This window comes from Euprymna scolopes, chromosome 1 (assembly GCF_053919585.1).
Source record: "Euprymna scolopes isolate OS-2025 chromosome 1, ASM5391958v1, whole genome shotgun sequence".
NCBI classification, from domain to species: domain Eukaryota; kingdom Metazoa; phylum Mollusca; class Cephalopoda; order Sepiida; family Sepiolidae; genus Euprymna; species Euprymna scolopes.
The window spans coordinates 121871-136299 of NC_136482.1; the positions used below are offsets into that span (position 1 = coordinate 121871).

General features: G+C 36.1%; 1 protein-coding gene across 4 annotated transcripts in view; it reads left to right on the top strand.

Moving 5' to 3' along the window:
- The window catches only part of LOC145298919 (uncharacterized), a 48939-nt gene that overhangs the window by 20282 nt on the left and 14228 nt on the right, over positions 1 to 14429 (top strand). Inside the window, exon 1 of one of the 4 annotated variants that reach the window (XM_080107982.1) lies at positions 5087 to 5472. The exons of 1 other annotated variant lie outside the window; for it this stretch is intronic. The gene's annotated coding sequence lies outside the window, so the exon portion shown is untranslated. Of the gene's footprint in view, positions 1 to 5086; positions 5473 to 6093; positions 6555 to 14429 lie in introns of those variants that run through there. 2 more of the 4 variants (XM_080112693.1, XM_080103140.1) reach the window with 2 other exon arrangements.

The window sequence follows — 14429 nt, forward strand, 5'->3', positions numbered from 1 at the left end:
GTCTCACCTCTGGGTCAAGATGTATTTTTTCTTCTGGCCATCCTTCCAGAATTACTTGCTGTAACTGCTGCATGCTTCTGTCTCCCTTCGTGGATGAGCGCAGTTCAAGCAGCCTTCTCTCTGTTACAGGAATATATTCTGCTTCCTTGACATCATCTTCATCGTCCATATCTTCACTGCTCAATGCATAAATGTATGCTTGATAGCGTGTCTGCAAGGAACATTTTCTTACCTGGATGGTACAGAACTGTAGCATTGTAAGCCTGTAGTCGCATCAACATGTTTTGAAGTCGTTTTGGGCATTTCACCAATTCTTTTTTTCATAATCGCCTCCAGTGGCTTATGATTGGTTAGCACTGTTATATGTCGACCAAATGTATATTGATGAAACCGTTCACATGCGTAGACTACTGCTAGTAGTTCCTTTTCAATCTGTGCATACCGAGTTTCTGTGTCGGTCAGTGCACGGCTGGTATAGGCTAGGGGTTGACTTTCTTGTAGTAGTGCAGCCCCCATGCCCTTCTCACTTGCATCGCATTGGATGACCAAAGATTTGTTGGGGTCATAGTACCTCAACACTGGTGCCTCACTCACTAACTCTTTAATTTTCCCAAAAGCCTCTTCATGGATTTGGGACCATGTCCATGGCACATCTGCCTTCACTAAATTTCGAATTGGGGCCATCACATCAGATATGTGTGGTAGAAATTTTGCCAGGTAATTCACGAATCCAACCAATCGTTGCACTCCTTTCACATCTGTTGGACACGGCATCTCTTTTATGGCTCTTACCTTCCCAGGATCAGGAAGTAAACCATCACTGGTTATTATGTGTCCCAGGAAAGATACAGACGTTTGCCGTAAGTTCAATTTTCCAGCATTCAATCGCATCCTGCGATCACAACATCTCTGCAACAGTTTCCTGAGTTTTAGGTCATGATCAATTGTTGCTTCTTCCATCGTTTTACCCTTCCCAATCACCAGGAGATCATCCGCTTTGTTAACCACCCCCTCCAAATCGGACACATTGTTAAAAAGGGTCTTTTGAAATATCTCTGGAGCTGGAGAAATACCGAAAGGTAAAACCTTCCACCGGAACCTACCGTATGGTGTAGCAAATGTTGTTAAGCGACTGCTGACTTCGTCTAATTTTACATGCCAGAATCCATCTCGTAGATCCATGGTAGAAAATACCTTGCTGTCAGCCAGTTCTGGTAGTAAACCGTCCAGAGTAGGTAACTGAAAATGTTCCCTCTTCAGAGCCTTATTCAGTGGTCTTGGGTCTATACATATCCGTAGGCTTCCATTTTTCTTGGTTACCAGTGCTAAGGCACTTACCCATGGTGTTGGGTCGCTCACTGGTTCAATAACATTCTTCTTAACCAGTTTTTCCAACTCGACTTTTAGCTTGTCTTTAAGTGCTACTGGTATTCTCCGTGTTGCTGCAACATTTGGTGTTACTCCTGGATCCACCTGAAAATGTACCTCTCCTGGTAATTGACCCAATTCTTCCTTGAATACATCTCTGAAGTCATTGATAATGCTGTCCGAGTACTGAGTGCTGGATTCATTCATTTGGGAAACTTTGGCAACCATTTTGAATTTGTCGTTATTGATTGTGACGAGTTCCATTTTCTGGATTGCATTTGCTCCCAGTAAGGGATGGAAATCCTCTTTCACAATGACAAACTTAACTGCATATTTCTGTCCAGTTTTGGGGTTTATCATTTTAACTCGACACTCTCCTAATGGCTTCACTTCTGCTCCATTCCACATGACAAGGGTCTTATTTGAATGTTCCAGTGTTTTTCCGATCACGTGTTTCACATTCAATATGTTCACGGACGCTCCACTATCGAGCTGAAAAGCAATTGGTTTTCCTTTCACCATCATTTCCGCCTTTACCACCTCTTGACTCACAGCATTCACCTTTTCCTTAATCATTATGTTGTCTACCTGTCCATAGTCTGAACTACTACTGTCGTTTTCCTGGTCCTCATATTGGGTTTTGACAGCCTGCACCTTCTTTTTCCTTGATACTTTGCATTTCGTGGCAAAGTGGTTTTTCCCATTACATTGATAACAGGTCTTGCCAAATGCAGGACATAACTCTTTTCTCGGTCCATGCCGCAGTGCACACGCCCAGCAATCTCTGTCAGTTTGTGCCGATGTCTTTCTCCTCGGTTTAAAATCAACCTTATTCACTCCTTCAGGCCTTAGGATTCTGGACTGGACCGTGGCATTTTCAGACAGCTTACAAATGTCAATACATTTTTGTAAGTCTAACTGTCTTATTTTCAATAATTCAGCTTGTGTCTGGGGGTTGTGTATTCCCAGCACTACCTGATCTCTGAGTACTGATGAAATGCAATTGTCACAAAAATGGCACGTTTTTACTAACGTCCGAAGTGCCATAATAAAGGATTCCACAGTCTCTGATCCTCCTTGCTTTCTAGAATGAAATACGTAATGCTCGTAGGTTTCATTCGTTTCCCCTATAGCGTATTTATCGAATGCCTGAATAATTTTGGTGGGTGTTCTTTCATCCTCAGGTGTTAGAAATTGAAATCCGTAGTAAACTTTCAATGCATCATCTCCCAACATGTGAAGCAAAAGTGCCATTTGATACTGTAATGGCTGTCTCGTCAAACACGTAATAATGGCGTAGTTATGCCATTTCAGTTTAAACAACTTCCAGTTCGCCAATAAATTATCTTCCATACATAAGGGCGCTGGTGGTCTTATGCCAGCCACTGGTCTGTTTGTTTCTTCCATGCTTCCTTCCGACATTTTTTTTTCTCCACGTGACGTACGTACGAATTACAATTTTAAACAAGAACAATAAAGTTACTTATCTGTTTCTGCAAATAACTTTCCGCTTCTTATCCTTTTGTACATCTTACTTAGACATATCTTTATCCCACTCGCGGCCACCATGTGTCATTATCGAGGATGTCAATAGATTGAATAAGACATAACGACAGATCAGCTTCTATAAAAATGGCGTCTTTATTTACATCTGACAAACATGAGTACACCGGTAAGGGGGCGTAACTCAAGCCGGTGAAAACCCTTGTTCAGTCCCTCATGCAACAACGCCCCCCCCCCCATTTTCAAGTGTCTATTAAAAAGTAAATAATTAATTTGCTCACCGAAAAGTAAATAATTAATTTACTCACAGATTGAAGAGAAAAGGTCAATAAATATTCAAATTTAAAACAAACAAAAAACGTAGTGTTTTTTAGAATTTTACCTGTAAAGTATGAAGTTTAAAACCTTTTTTTTTAAACCACGTTATTTGTTTTTTCTTTTTTTTTTTTAATGGAACCTTGGTCCTTGCTCCTTTAATTGAAAAAAAAAATTAAGGCTTGAATTACATTTTTCGAGGAGAATAGCTTGGAAAAACAGGGGGTCGAATAATTCACGCCTCCCATTTTGAAATGTCTATTAAAAAGTAAATAATTAATTTATGTACCAAAGTCTTATATATCACAAATTGAAGAGAAAGGGGCAATAAATAATATATTCAAATTTAAAACAAAAAAAAAAAAGTACTGTTTTTTAGAAATTTACCTGTAAAGTCCGAAGTTTAAAACCTTTTTTTTTTTTTTTTAAAACACGTTTTTTTTTTGTTTTGTTTTGTTTTGTTTTTTTAATGAAACCTTGGTCCTTGCTCTTTTAATTGAAAAAAAAATTAGGGCTTGAATTACATTTTTCGAGGAGTTATAAGCTTGGAAAGATAGTGTGGAATTATTCACTATTTTCACGAAATTTCTGACACACCTATACCTAAGCAGAGGAGTGTTGGCTTTGTATTTTTGTTTTTATCCGCATACCCTTTCATTTTCTCCTTCTCTTTTGAATCATTTTTTCTGCTGTCATGCATCGACTCTAGTGCTGCTGGTCTCTCAATAATATTAGGTATACTAGGTACGGGCAAAATGAATGCCGATGTATAAACATTTTCGCCTCTTCCCTTTACTTAAAAAATCACCAAAAATCAGAAAATTAACCAATTTTAATGAAGTTTTCAGTATTTATCAAATAATGATCGCGGAATATAATGAACTAATTATTTTTATTTAAATCTGAGCGGAAATGTATTATTTTGTTTAAACAAAAATACCTTTACTAAAATTATGGTTTTCAGTAGTAAATAAAAAACGCATGAATTTATTTTTGCTTTTTTTATATAAATAAAGCATCGTAATTTGTAACAATAAAAATAAAATAAAATAATTTTTACAGGAACATTACGAAAAAAGCCCCTAAAGTCCGTATTAATGAATTCAATATAACTCGAAGAAAAATAAATTTCTCGAACTACCAATATTACCATTGAATTAAGCATTGTTTATTTAATATTTTCACAAAAAAATTATAGTTGCAAAAAATATTTCTAATTTTTTTTTAATTACAGATTTTACATAATTTTTATATGCAAGATTTTAGTAATTTCCTTGCTCGCAAGAATATGAAACTTTAGCCGTAACATATTTTATATATAATATTGAACACTAATTAAACAAAAATTTATTTAAAAACAGGAACATAGAAAAATAATTAAATTAAAAAATGGAAAAATTTATACAAATGTTCAGAATAGGAATGTATGGATGCACGTCTGGGGGGGGGACTATCACACCCCTTCCTCCCTTTTAATTACATGATGTCATTTTCAGTCTTTCGACTGCCTGAAATTTTGGGTCTTCATATATTCCGTGTTTACAAAATTTTAGTTTGTTGCATTTTGCAAATGACAGAATCACTCAGTTTGCGGCTAATTAATTTATGTTTTGTATAAACAAGGTGTTTTTTTTTTTTTTTGTTAATTTAATTCAATATCTTAAGACTTTACTTTATTAATTATCTGAGAAAATTGACCAAGTCCTATCTGCTTGTCCTTCAGCTAACATTCACGTATGTGGAGACTTCATTGTCAAAAATTCCTACAAAAATTCTGATACTGTGCTGGAACTGGTGTTCACCTGGTGGATTTGATCGACATCGATCCTCACTCCCTCGCCGTGACACCAACGTGCTGGATTTAGTGATGAGGAGTGATATTAGTGGTGTCGCTCCCAATAAGACAAACAAACGTCTCTAATTAATTCTAGAACGAAATTCGTGCAATCAAAAGTAGCTTGGGAGTTTGTTGATTCCGTTTAAATTAATTTCATCTAAAAGTAAAAAGTCAATTGCTTGAATTGTTGGCCTTTTGTTTGATATATTTTAAATCCAACATGCATAGAGGCGTCGAGGACGAAAAGAAAGGGAAGGTGAATCTGTTCGTTGAAACCGGATATGTTCATATGTTTAGCTGCCTATTGCGTCCTTTGTTTAGGGGAAGGGAAGGCGAAGAGAAACAGTGGGAGTGAAGAACAAAGAAAAACATAGAAAAATGGAGGCGGTGATTTTAAAACCGTGACACATGTTTCGTCCACCCAGATTTGTACAAGTTGCACAAGGCAGGTTTGTAACAACTTTTAAACATTTCAGACCACATATATGTTTTTAATTATGTTTCCCAGCGTCTTTTATTATGCTCGGCTTTTTCTGGCAGTTCTCTGTCAAACCCAATCCAACGTCAAAAGATGCATGCATGCATGACGCATGAGTACCAAATTTTCAATAATTCGTTTTAAAAAGAAGGGCTTATTTGATTTTATGATCGTTAATTAATACATACTTAAAATTTAATTTATTATTATTTATTTCTGGAATTCAGGCAAATCTATTTTAATATTATATTGTATTTTTCGTCTAGATGAACTTTGAAGCCATCTTGTCGATTTAAGCTTAGCTTCAGTAAAGCCTGGTTTTCCATTTTTAGTTCGACACGTAAGGAAAAAATATACTCATAAATATTTTTAAATAATAAAATTATATATTTTTATCAATTGTGTTATTTGTGTAAATCTCATGTTTCTTCCATAATTCATTTAGGGATAAAAAGAAAAAAAAAGAAAAGGGCTTTTCAAAAAACATTATGTCCCTTCTGTTGTTCCATACTTATGAAAACTTCTCATAGGTAACACAAAGTGGTGACGTCATCGATTCGTGTGTATTCATCCTCTTATTAACGTTGTTTATGTGAAACTTTCAGTCCTAAAAGAAATAATCAGATTTTTTTTACGAACAAACGAGTATTTTTTTTTTTTTTAATTCGTATTACTATTATATTTTTAGTCTTACGCATGGACAAATATAATCTAAACTTGGTAGGAAAACAATTCGGCACACTTAACTAATCAACGGACATTTTGACACGAGGAACGAAATAATGAGTACACCGTTTTACGATGACCTAAATTCATTGTTCTTTAGCAGTTATTTTCACTTTAAATAATATTACGTTTAAATAGTACTTTTTATCTTTTAATTTTGATTTTTTTATATTTTCATATATTTTATTTCTTAATGAATTCGACACACAAAACAAAAGTTGTATCAATTTACTAAAGAAATCCCAACAAGCAGATCAATTATTTTTCTTTTGAACACAAAAGAAATCCTGGTTTTTGACTTATTTTTCAGATGGAATCTTCTTAAAGGTAAGGTTTTTGTAATATTTTTTGTTACTTCTATATTATAGTAACGAAAAAATATTGAATTTCAAGTATAACAAATGGTACTTACGTAATTATCATGGCACAAATAGTAACATATCCAAAAATTATGGAAAACGATAAGGTAGAAAAATAATTATTCCTGCATTATTTTTCCCGTTTATAGTGGGTGTAGCTAGTCGAGCGTTTTTGTGAAAGTTTTGCAAGGAGGAAGCATAAATTGGAGTTCTGTCGAGCACTTGCCATGAAAATAACTCTAGAACAGAGACAGGCTCACAACATATGTTCTATGGGAAAGAGGTTGCAGGAAAGAGAAAAAGGCATCACCTACTAGGTTTCAAAGCTAGTTTTGAACTCTATCAAGGCTGGATAGAGTGTGCCGAACAGCTTCTGTCCTGATGTGACAACAGTACTCCATTTTAGGATGTACCTGGCTCATACAGGTAGAAGATTGCATCAACAGTGAGATACCTGCTGGAGCGATAGTGATCCAACTATTATTCCAGCAATTTTGGCAACATGTGTTCCATTTCAGATCAGGAGTGAAGGTTAATCCCAGAAACTTGACAAGACATGAAGCTTCCTCAAGACGAGAGTCATTCATTTCAATTGGGTTGTGATGGGGGTCGGAGCGATTATGATAAAGGGATAAAAGCTTCATTTTCAATACATAAAAATTAACCAACCACCTTTTTCCCCATTAAACCACATTTTCAAGATCAGAAGAGAGAGGATCAGAAAGATCTTAGTCATTGATATCACACACTAATGATGAGCAGCAACGGTTTTAGATTGACATCACACACTTACCATTACCTAACGATCACAGGTTTTGACCCACTATGATTTTCAGTGTGGGGGCAGTTGGGACAACAGAACTCCGCAAACGTGAATCCAGGTGGAAGGGCTGATGTTGTGCAACCATCAGTTAATCCTGAGCACAGTCCCTTAAGGTTGAGGACAATATGGGTGAAGGAACTAGAAAGTCGTACAACAAAATTTAGCCAGGGTCAGGTAAGAGATTTAACCCTTTAATCACTCCACAGTCTGTCACAGTGGATGAAATGCCCTGACATATGAAGGACCTGCACCCCAATACAGTATCCTCTTATCAGATTCTGACACCACAATTTCTTTGAGAGAGTCAGATAGTTTGATTCATGTTTATGAAACATAGTTGAATGAACTTCACAAGGCAGAAGTGGAAATGCATGTACTTGAGAAAGCCCACATTTCTGAAAATGCACCCATTTTGAAAAAGAGCACCCATCAAAGCAACTGCTGCCAGGAATCCCCATGTGTGATCATGAGATCGAGAGGAGAGGTATAAGTGTTGGGAGGCACACTATAGAGAAGCACTGGCACTTTTTGGATGTTGCTTTGTTTGCGTGTGAGTTTATTGTCAATTGGGAGAGGAAAAAGAAGAGAAAGACTGCTGCTTTTGCTTTAAGTGAATAAGGGAACGTTTCATCGTGGGAGAACAAAAGACAAAATCTGACCCTAGTGTAAATCATTTAATTATTCTTCTTTATGATAACTTGATATGAAAATGTCCAGAAGAAATTCAAGTGCATGTTATTTTAACATACTTTCAGAATATAGAAATGTTGAGACAATTAATCTCTTAGTTAAGTAAATATAATATTTCAGTCATTTTAGAGCTATAGACAATTTTATGAAGACAAATTTATTTCTTGGAATTTTTTTTATTTTTTTTTTATTACATTTTCACCCCAAACAAGGCACATTGCCACTTTGGTGTAGGGGGCTACTATCAGGGGCAACAACTACTGGGGCACTATGCTGGGATTTGGGCAGCAAGATGTCAGTTCACGTTACACTTGAACTTCTGCATGTCAGTACAGTTGGGAAAGCAGGGACCTAGAATGGAATTCCAGAGTCTAGCGGTTCTGGGTAAGAAACTACTGGAGTAGAAAGATCTTTTACATCTAGGGACCTCTACTGTGTGGGGATGGGATTTAGCTGCGTGCCGGGTTTGTCGAGGGTGTCTACGTTGTGGGGACACAAGTGTCTGCAGTTCGCCAGAGGCATTCACCACTAAAATACTTGTAGAACAGGCAGAGGGATACAACATTTCATCGATGGGACAGAGGCTGAAGCTTAGATGCCAGTTCAGGGCCTATCAGATTGGCGACTCTCTTTTGAACCTTGTCTAGGAACGAGAGACTAGTAGCAGATGCACCAGCCCAAATGTGACAGAAATACTCCATACATGGGCGAATGGTGGCCTTATAGAGGTACATGATACTTCCGAGTGTTAGTAGTTTTCTAGCATGGTAGAGAGAGCCTACCTTCTATCAAGAATTAAAAAAATAAAACGTTGAGAGAGAGTCAATCCTTTCTGGATGAGCATCTCACTGGCAGCCTTGGTTGGAACTTGCATTTTCATGCTGAGACTGTCCAACACCCAGTTGTATACATATGCAGAGTTTGTCTTTATGTGCAACAACTTTGTCGGCGACTGGAGCACCAAGTTTATTCCCTTCAACATGGCATCCAGTTTGGCTAAATTAATATACTACACATCATTTTCAGATCACAATTAACAAGCATGTTTTAACAGAGTCATGTGTCTTTTCAAGGTGCTATTGGTTGCTAGTGTGCTTGCATTGACATACATTCAATCGCCGACTGTCTACAGACCAGTATTCATTCTGCTTTAATGTATCTAGTCTCACACATTTTATGCCAAAGTAATCCTAGCTGTTTGTAATCAAACTAGTTCTCCTATAGATTACTCCACACAGCAACACACACTGGGACACAAGAAAAATATGGTTCATTTTTTAGGATACCAATAACACCCTGTTGAGTGGCCTTCATAACTGGAGCCACATTCAATCAAAATCTTGGACATGTCAGACAATATCTCTTCCTATCCATCTCCAGAGTCTCTCATAGATCCATACATGGAGATATGCTTTTCTGTGGTCCAACAGTTTCGCCCATGTATGGAGTATTGTTGTCACATTTGGGCTGGTGCATCTGCTACTTATCTCTCACTCCTGGAGAGGGTTCAAAAGAGAGTTGCCAACCTGATAGGTCCTGAACTGTCATCTAGGTTTCAGCATCTGTCCCATCGACAAAATGTTGTAACCCTCTGCCTGTTCTACAAGTATTTTAATGGTGAATGCTCTAACAAACTCCAAGCACTCGTAACCCCTCGACTTGAATATTCCCGACAAACTCGACAAGCACTTAAATCCCATCCCTTCACAGTAAAGATCCCTAGGTATAATAAAGCCTTCTACTCCAATAGTTTCTTCCCCAGAATTGCTAGACTTTGGAACTTTCTTCCGGGATTCTGCTTTCCCAACAGTACTGACATACAGAAGTTCAAGTGTAATGTGAACAGACATCTTGCTACTCACCTCCCTTCATAATACCCCTGCAACTTATGTACCCGATAGTAGCCCCCTACTTCAAAGTGGCACTGTGCCTTGTTTGGGGAGAAAATTGAATAAAAAAAATTTGTTAAGTTTGTTTTTTTACTGCTTTTTCATCCCAAACAAGACACAGTGTCACTTCGCTGTAAGGGGTTACTAGTTGGGACAAAATTTGAATGGGTTCTATGTAGAGAATTGAACAGCAAGATGTCAGTTCACACTGCACTTTAACTTCTGTATGTCATACAGTCAGGTAAGCAGTGACCCAAAAGGGAATTCCAAAGTTTACCAGTTCGAGGGAAGAAACTATTTGAGTAAAAAGCTTTCCAGCATCTAGAGATCTCTACAATAAAGGGGTAGGAATTTGCTGCTTGTCAGGTTATCAAGGGTATTTCCATTAAGGGGTACAAGGGCTTGGAGTTCATCAGAGCACCTCACATTTTCAGGTAGTGTATCATTAGCCATGGATATCAGTGTTACGTTATGCTGTAGTTCTTTAGTTTTTAACCGTGTCGTCTATTTAATGTTAAATTCTTAATTCTTTGAATTAAAAAAAAATTTTTTTTAATTTTAGCTTAACTTGCTTTTATATTTCACCATTTCGTTTTTTAGTAATAAATGCTTCTCTACATTAAAAACTGACCTTGTGTCTAACTCTGCCCTCATAGCGAGGCAAGTAAATAGGAAGTAATATGGCGTCTGAAAAACGTTTTTTGACCACCATAAAAGAATTACAATACATTTAAATCCTGAAGAATTTCCGCCATGCGCATTTGTTGTTCTAAGTTAACTAACCACTACTTGTGTTTAGAACTTTTAAAAAAAAGCACTTTAAAATAGTAAAAACACTAATGCTTTTTTTTCATTTTGGAAGGGAGGTTTCAGGCGCCCCTATTATCCCAAAGAATCAGCTATGTAAACACTTTGCAATATTTTTCAATAATTATTTTTTTAAAATTCTTTATAATTAATTTTTATTTAGAATTAAAACATTATTTTCTAAAATATTTTGCTTATATATGTTTACATTTTGTTTTTAAGTAAAATTAAGAAATTAATTTAAAAAATATTGTTTATATCCATCTTCATTCAAAAGGGTTACTTTTCGGTAGCTCCACCGGTTATTGACCTAAATTTTCCGAATGTCAAAACAAGGCTCATCTGCGGGACCTACTTATCTAAGCTAGACCGATTTTTATTATGATGATTTTATCTGTTTTTTTTAATAGATATTTTTTGCCGGAGTTTATGTAATTATTAACAGGAAAATTGGTGAAAGTCAAAATGGAATCCACGCTAGTTTTAAATATTATTTTCAAGTTTAATTAAAGTTTTATGATACCCTTTTCTTATTATTGTTTTTGTATTCTTTTGTTATTTTTTTTTTTTTGCCGGATTAACAAACAAACAAATGAAAGCAAAACAAAACAAAGCAAAATATTTGGTGCTTATGCACTTATGTTACTGTTATTTTTTTTTATGGTTTAAGTGCCTCCACCAATGTTTGAAGAGTTTCTAATTGTTTTTTTAAAGGAAAATTGGTGAAAGTAAAAATTATCACTTGTGGCGATAAACAAAAAGCTTTAGCGTGTACGTACCTCTCATGGAATGTCGTAGATCGAAACATAGTGAAATGTTATTTGGTGCTAGTGCACTCATTGATCCGCGCTATTTTTAAATAGTACTTTAAAGTTTTACAATACCTGTTCTTATTAAATTGTTAGGTGAAAGTACAGAATAGGTACACAACACCCTCCCATCCCCATGTTAAGAATGGCTTTCTAAATAATGTCATTATTTCAGCACGGCTCAATAAGTGCATGAGTACCTTTTATTTTCTTGAATAAAATAAAAACTACTTGACGAGAACACTACTGTTTTTGTTTTAATAATTATTTTTTATTCAAAGATAAAAGATAAAGATTTCCATTGTTCAAAGCTTATTGGGATTTTTTTTAATCACCCTATTTTTCATGAACATGTTATAAAAATGTTTCAAAAGTATGTAATATTTTTTCACTTTTCATGTTATAAGCGTCTCTATACATGGCCTCATCGACATGAGACCATTTCATTTCTCCTACTGATCCCGATATGTATTTCAGTCTTCTTTTAATACAAGACTAGTAGGCTTCAATATTTTTGGTGCAAACACCAGTAAGCGCATCCACAAAATTTTGTGAATGGTTTACAGTCCAGTAAACATGATTAAACTTTAAAATAATACTTAAGCGTGGATTCCATTTTGACTTTCACCAATTTTCCTGTTAATAATTATGTAAACTCCAACAAAAAAACATATATCCATCCAAAAAAAACAAAAAAAAAAAGATAAAATAATAATAACAAAAATAATGCGCAAATTTCAAGCCAAAATAAATTTTAAAAAAAACTAGGTCACACACGCAAAAATTCTTTCCTTGTAAAAATAATAACTTTTCCCTCAGTCGAACAATGTACAAGATCGGAGCCGATGCATATTTTGCTACAGGGGTAGCATTCGTGTACATCCTCCCCTTTTCTTTATATTTTTTAATATATAAAGTAACTCTTGAAATTGATTGTTCTTGTGTCAAATTGGAGCGGTAAAAAAAAGTACACACGCCACGTGGGCATCCAAAAACAACCCACACTTATGCACACATGTACCCATTCCATACATTTTCTATAAGTATTACTAACAATGGACTACTTTCCTCATGGGACTTTCAAATAAGGCAAACTTTGTCAGTTAAAACAGAAACCTTGAAATAAGGACATTATTTGCGCTAAAAACTTTCACCTTCCAATCTTATTAAAAAAAAAGGACTTTCATCTAACATGACCTTTTTATCTTAGTAATTCCATAAAGAATTTTCACCGATTTTGAATATTCTAAACTAAATGATTTCACAAGAACTCTTACCAATTGGACTTTGCTTGTTCATCTTGTTATTTTGTTGAAAAATAAATGCTGCGCATTTTAAACGAAAAGGAAGTGTCATAGTGTTTTATTTCTTTTTTATTATTATTTTGTTTGGGGCAGAGGAATTTATTTCTCTTAAATTTCTTTTCACCTACACATGTTTAATTCATGGTTTGTTTTGACTTTTATCTTCAATGAAAGAAATTTTACAAAAAAAAATCAAATTGTTTTCAAAATTCCCTTAATTGTATTTCCACTTCCTCTTCCTGATCTACATCAATGATCTCCCTAAACACATACTTAAATCATTCGTTGCCATCTATGCTGATGACACGACCATCTACGGCAACACATCAAAGGCTGTAAATGACAAAGTTCTCTCTGATTCTCTCTCCTCTAATCTCGAGCGCGTGGTTCAGTGGGGGAAGATGTGGCTGGTTACCTTTAATGCATCCAAAACCAAACTCCTATCCTTACATCATCCTTACATCATCAACGCTCTGATCCCCATCTGGTATCAATTGTAATGGATGGCTCTCGTCTGGGTGAGGCCCCGTGTTTTGACAAGCTTCTGGGTTTGACCTTTACTCCTGATCTGAAATGGAACACGTACATCAAGTCTGTTGCCAAGATCGCTGAAAAGATGGTGGGATCCTTCTACCGCTCCAGAAGATATCTCACTACTGATGCAATTCTCTATCTATATAAAAGCCAAGTACGTCCAAGGATGGAATACTGTTGCCATATCTGGGCAGGAGCTGCAAAAAACAGCCTATCCTGCCTTGACAGAGTACAAAATAGACTTCGTGGCTTAGTGGAGGATGCCCTTTTCTTTACCCTGCAACCTCTTTCCCACAGAAGAGACATTGCGAGCCTATCCTTGTTTTATCGTTATTTTCATGGCAGGTGCTCGTCTGAACTCCAATCTCTGGCCAATCTTTCACGAAAAACACCTGTCTAGCCGAATCCACTGTGAAAAATTTCCCCCACTCTTTATCTATGCCTAAATCAAAACGTGGATTCCATGAACAAAGCTTCTTTCTTAGAACTGCACGCCTGTGGAACTCTGTTCTGTCTGCCTGCTTCCCACTGGACTACAACTTGGATGTGTTCAAGTCCAATGTTAACAAATTCCTAATGAACCGCCCCTTAAGTAAACACTTCATCAAATCTCCACACTAACGTGATGTACTTGCAATAACCCTTATCCCTGAGTGGCTTCCGGGCCTTGATAAGTGGTGATCACTGTGTTAAAAAAAAAAAAAAAAACTAACCTTGAAACCCAGATACCGTATTTCTTTTCTAAAGAACTCACACTTTGTGACTTTTAACCTAAGGTTGTGCTTACATAAACTACCTCATACCTTATCTATGTGTTTTAAATGGTCTTTGTATTTGAGAATATTAGTATGTCATCCAAATACATTAACGCAAACTCTTCTTGTCTCTGTAAAACTATGGACATTAATTCCTGGAAGACCCCAGGGGCATTCATGAGTTCAAACAGCATCACATTAAAATGAAATAAACCCCGGTGGCAGGTGAATG